We start from the raw sequence: 6,000 nt of genomic DNA, 5'->3' as shown, positions 1-6,000 counted from the left end.
CCTCTACCCCTCCTCCCCTCTCTCTTCCCCTCCTCCCCTCTCTCTTCCCCTCCTCCCCTCTCTCTTCCCCTTCTCTCTTCTCCTCTCAACACTCTTTTCTCTTCCTTTTCACTTTTCTTTCAGTTAACAAAAGGTGATAAGAAATCAGAATTTTTCCTCTTGCACTCACCAGCATTAGGATGCAAGAAACAGACTTGGTAAAAGGGGCCCCAAATTATACAGCATTAGAACATGGTGCTGATTGGTTGGGTCATCATTAGCACAGAGACACAGCAGGAACAGTTAACTGTCAATCTTTATTTCCTTGGCTCCACTTTTCCCTTTACGTCTTCCTCTCCCTTTCTTCTTATCCTCCCCACCTCTCTTCTCTCCTCGCACTTTTCCACTCCCATCTCTCCTATTTCTCTGAGTTTCATGTTCGGTCAGTTTTCTCTGACGTTGCCTTGACTTTCCATATCTCTTTGATGTTCCCACTGATATTTATTCATTCAAAGGATGTGGGCATCGCTGGCTGGGCAGCATTTATTGCCCATCCCTAGTTGCCCTTAAGAACCACTGCAGTCCACCTGCTGAGGGTTGATCCACAATACCCTTAGGGAGGGAATTCCAGGATTTTGGCTCAGCGACAGTAAAGGAACGGCACTATATTTCCAAGTCAGGTTGATGTTTGGATTGGAGGGAAATTTAAAGCTGGTGGTGTTCCTATATATCTGCTGCCTATGTCCTAGATGGACAAAGTCAAAAATCTCACAACACCGGGTTATAGTCCTACAGGTTTATTTGAAACCGCAAGCTTTCAGAGCTCCAATAGTTTGCGGTTTCAAATAAACGTGTTGGACTATAACCTGAAATCATTGATTTTTGACTTTGTCCACCCCATTCCAACACTGGCATCTCCGCATCTAGATTGAATACACCTAAACCGTGTATTCAAAAAGAATGGGTACCCAATGAACACAGTCCGCCAATTTCTCAGCAACAAACCCAAACACGCAGACAAAACACGTCCAGAAACCCTTACCACTCTCCCCTACATCAAAGACATCTCGGAAATGACTGCCAGACTACTCAGACTCCTTGGCATCATGGTAGCCCACAAACCCACCAACACACTAAAATAGCAGCTAATGAACTTGAAAGACCCGATAGAGACAACGAGCAAAACTAGTGTCATTTACAAAATACCTTGCAAGGACTGTAACAAATACTACATTGGATAAACAGGCAGAAAACTAGCCACCAGGATACATGAACACCAAGTAACCACAAAAAGACATGACCCTCTCTCACTAGTATCCTCACATACAGATGAGGAAGGACACCAGTTCGACTGGGACAACACATCCATCCTAGGACAAGCCGAACAAAGACACACACGAGAATTCCTAGAAGCATGGCATTCCAACTCTATCAACACACACATCAAGTTAGACCCCATTTGCCACTCTCTGAGAAAAGGAACAGGAAGTGACTTCACCACAGGAAATAACATCACTACAGGAAATGACATCACCAACCCAAAGAAACCCAAACATATAAATAGAAAGCAGGAATTTTCAGCATTGTTTTGCCTGAGGCCCACTGAAGATGTTACCGAGTGGGGTAACAAAATGTCTGGAAATGAATCTTCCTGCTCAGCGAGCAAACCTACGTCCAAAACCTCAATCTGAGCTACAAATATTCTCAAAACTCGCGAAGTGGTCGTGGGTTTGAAAGGTGCTGACTGAGGATTTTCGGTGAATTTCTACAGTGCATCTTGTGGATGATACACATTGCTGCTACTGAGCATTGGTGGTGGAGTGAGCTGGTCATCATCATTTTTCCCAACCATCCCATATCCCTCGCTATTATTAGTATTCAACAATTAGGTTATGCTCAATGATTCACTATCCACAATGTTCTGCAGTAGAGAATCCCATAGGTTCACCAGCCCCTGGGTGAAGAAATTCCTTCTCATTTCAGTCTTGAATGGCTTTTTCCTTACTCCAGATTCACCAACCTACCCACATCCAGTGTGTCACACCCTATCAGAATTTTGTAAGCTTCAATGAAATTTTTTAGTTCCAACCTCAGTGTCAGAACTTGAGCCCAACTTTGTAACTGACCAGTGTGGTACCGAGGAAGTGCGGCACGGTCACAGATGTCCTCTATCCAGTGACATATCAAAATGGCGGCATGCTGGGTGTGAAAGATCAAAAGACAAAGACCAGGTCAGATCTCATCAGTGTCCTGCTCAATATTTATCCCTCAATTACCATCAAATTTGTTCATTTACTTAGGTCTTTTCATAGATACAAGTTGTCTTCGTTGAATCAGTACAGTGCAGATAGAGGCCATTTGGCCCATTGAGTCTGCACCATCCCTTTGGACAGTATCACACCCAAAGTCACTGCCCCCACCTAGCCCCATAACCCCACATTAACAGATGGATAATCCAATTACCCCCAACACTCCTGGACACTACGGGGCAATTTAGCATAGCCAATCCACCTTAGCCCGCACATCTTTGGATTTTGGAAATCCACAGAGACACGGGAAGAACATGCAAACTCCACACAGACAGCTGCCCAAGGCTACAATCAAACCTGGGTCCCTCATGCTGTGAGGCAGCAGTGCTAACCACTGAGCCTGCTTTGCTGTAAAGCGCTCTGGGCCATTTTGAGGTCTTAAAGTGCACGATGTAAACCAATGTTCTTTCTTTGATTTTTAAACCTGAGTTCCTACAGCAATATTCTGCGCTGCCTTTATGAATTGAGCAGCGTCACCACCAATTTCAACTGCTGGGGCAACGAATGAGAACTGACTCACCAAGATTCATCTGCACAGACAATGGAAGCAAACGTACCTGCCATCGTGAAGCGAGGGTCGGAAATTCAGCTTCGCATTTCAAGCTGGGGAACTGAATTCAGAAGACTGCAAACAGGACTTTGCATTCCACAGAACAAGCCAAGAGGCAGAAACATCTACAGATGAGAATTGGGCTTGAGGTTGTTATAACAACAAAGGCTGCACTTTGAAAGTAATTTGCTGTGTGAAGCTTCTGAGTTGTTTTGACATGCTAAAGGTGGCTTATAAATTACAGCGTTATTATACCTTGGATTCCCAGCTGCCTGGAGTTCTCAGCTTCTTGTACCAATGGGTTTATGTAAAATTACAGATCACATGGAGAAAGAACAAACCAACATTTGTTCCTGCACAAGATATTCCACTGGTGTGCGGTGATCTGAATCTGTAGTTTTATGAATTATTTCCCATGGTACAACAAGTTGCATTTATATATCATCTTCAATGTAAAAAAAACACCTGAAATTCTCCACAGGAATATTTGACTCAGAACCACGTAAGGAGACTTTAAGACAAGTGACCAAAACAGGTAGATTTTCAGGAACTAGAGAGAGGAGGAGAGGCAGATAGGTTTAGAGAGAGAATTTCAGTGCTTAGGGCTGGAGTATTATGCAAATGGACATGATATTGAGATGGTGGTGTCTATCATGATACGACAGTAAGATAGCAGTTTTGTGCAAACGATTGTAACAGAAGGATGGAAATGTCTACATCCATTGCAGGTGTAACTGTTTGCAGGGCCTACTACAGTCAGGCAGCAGTTACTCTGAAGTAAATGGAACTGTCCCTACCTCTGGGTCAAGGGGTCCGTATTTAAGTAAGGGAATGATGGCCACAAACCCCAAGATGGGAAAAGGAGAGCAATCCCCTCAGATTGCAGAATGAGCCACAAACCTCATAGTGACATAAGCCCAGTTGAGGTAGTTGAGGTCACAGACAACAATGGAGGATTTCTGAGATACACTGCAGATCAGCAAGGTAAAGCCTGGGTGCCTTATCAATCCACATATCGTGCAGCCATTTTTAAGCAGACATCTGAATTTCTCTTTAAATAGATTCAAGAATGCCTTTGCTGTAGAAGGCAGTTGGTAGCCGAAGGGTTAACTGACTAGATTTGTTTCTTCCATCAACATACATAGGACTGACCGTGAGAGGAGCTAACCAGTGTCTTACAACATCAGCACTTTTTCACTAGAGTGTGGGGCCTTGTAGTGAGTGTTTGTGTCCCTACCTCTGGGCCAAGGGGTCTGTATTTAAGTCCCACTGAGCAGGTTGATTAATACATTTTACTGGCACATGTATAGTACTTCAGTGCTTGTTCATAGTGTCAATAGCATGTAGACAAAGTGATAATATGCATTTTCTCTTCAGTCTCACAAGAAGCAGTTATGTAATTCAAATGTAATGTAACTTGCTAATGTGTAATATGCAGTAAACCTACTGCTCATCAAGATGACATCTGTATTCTGCTGAAGAGTTTGTGTGGGTATCCTTCCCACATGGTCTCGATAGTTTAGACCGATACCAGATTGAGTGAAGAACGATTGGGTATTGGTGAATCTACCCAAAGCTTAATAGCACATAATTATAAGATGGTAGCTAGTGGTGAGTATAGCCTATGTTGTGTTACTCTCAAGGGATATAAGTGTATGCATACAATGCGCCACTATGCTGGGTGTTACCCAGTCCGCAAGAGCAAACTCCCCTGCACTCAATGGGCAGGTCCATTGGTGATATCATTAATTAACTCGCATCCTGACCCCCACTCAGATTTTCTGTTCAGCTCCCAGCCTAATCCAAGAGAACATATGGGAGAGAGCAGGAAAGCCTACTGGACTCTCACTGTGCCATTTTCTCTTATATTCACATCTTCGCAAGCCATTGAGAAAATTCAGAAATGGTTCATTACAATCTCGGTAATAATCAAGCAGACAGTGTAAATTAGGATAAGAACTTCCAGCAAACATAAAAAACTATTATTGGGTCTGGCAAGCATGATCCATTTTGATCCATTTCATTATATCATTCCACAAAAACACATTAAATTGCCTTGTGAACCTGTCCACAATAATCTCGCCTAATTTATTACACACATCTATTTCCACCCAGGTGCATTAATTCCACGAGGCCTCCAGTCTTATCCCTAACTCTATCTTCACTGTAAAGTGAAGCCTTCACTGTGCAAAGCCTTTCACTTCAAACTAATAACCATTCTCTCTTTGTCCAGAATGTGCATGGCTTTCTAGTTTATCAACTTACAAAATGAACACACACACACACACACACACACACACACACACACACACACACAAAGACAGAATGTAACTGGGTGGTAACGGGGGCAGCCAAATGGACCTCACTGTCTATGAGTTCCCCGATTGGGGCTGTTAACCCGGTCCAATCAGGGAGCCCTGGCTGACAGATACAAACAGGATTGTCACAGGTTCTGTTCACTCTGAGAGCTGGCTCTGAGGGAGCTGGATCAGTGTCAAAGACTCTCCATATGGAAATAAAGGGTGATTTGGTGATGGGATACCAGCCTCTGTGGAGTTCTTGCAGCAGTGGTGAGAGAAAAAAATACGCTCCTGAAGGAATTTGTTTGCAACAGTCATCTTTGAGTTGGGATTAGTATTTCTGACATCGTGCCATTATTTGGAAAGCTTGACTCATTCGATCCTGCCATCAAAGACTGGACCCAGTATGTTGAAAGAATGCCTTTTTTTAGCCTGGGCAAATGACATTGGGGCAGATGAAAAGCAACAAGGCATTCTCCTGACCGCTTGTGGACCTGCAGTTTTTTTGGTTATTAGAAGCCTAACTTTTTTTTTGAGGCATCAGATACCAAAACCTTTCAAGAGTTGACAGATTTAGCTAAGGAATATTGCAACTCCACTCCTCCTCTAATACTGAGATGCTACTGGATTTACTCGACAATTTGAGTACCAGGGAATCCATGATTTTTGATGAGGTTAAGACCACAGGCAGAGGCAAGTGACTTTGGTTTAGCCCTGAATGAGATGCTGAGAGACTGTTTGGAATGTGGGATTAAAGATGTAACCATGCAAAAGCACCTACTAGCTGAAGCCTAACTGGACTTTAAACAGGCCCTACAACTGGTTTTATCATTGGAAAATGTGGCAAGTGGAACATTTGAGT

General features: G+C 43.3%; 1 protein-coding gene across 4 annotated transcripts in view; it reads right to left on the bottom strand.

Annotated features, from left to right (window-relative positions):
• Positions 1-6,000, bottom strand: part of LOC122542246 (protein phosphatase 1 regulatory subunit 29-like) — a 407,579-nt gene that overhangs the window by 266,865 nt on the left and 134,714 nt on the right. The window lies entirely within an intron of this gene.

Source organism: Chiloscyllium plagiosum, chromosome 39 (assembly GCF_004010195.1).
Source record: "Chiloscyllium plagiosum isolate BGI_BamShark_2017 chromosome 39, ASM401019v2, whole genome shotgun sequence".
Lineage (NCBI taxonomy): Eukaryota > Metazoa > Chordata > Chondrichthyes > Orectolobiformes > Hemiscylliidae > Chiloscyllium > Chiloscyllium plagiosum.
This window is presented reverse-complemented; position numbering and strand designations above follow the sequence as displayed.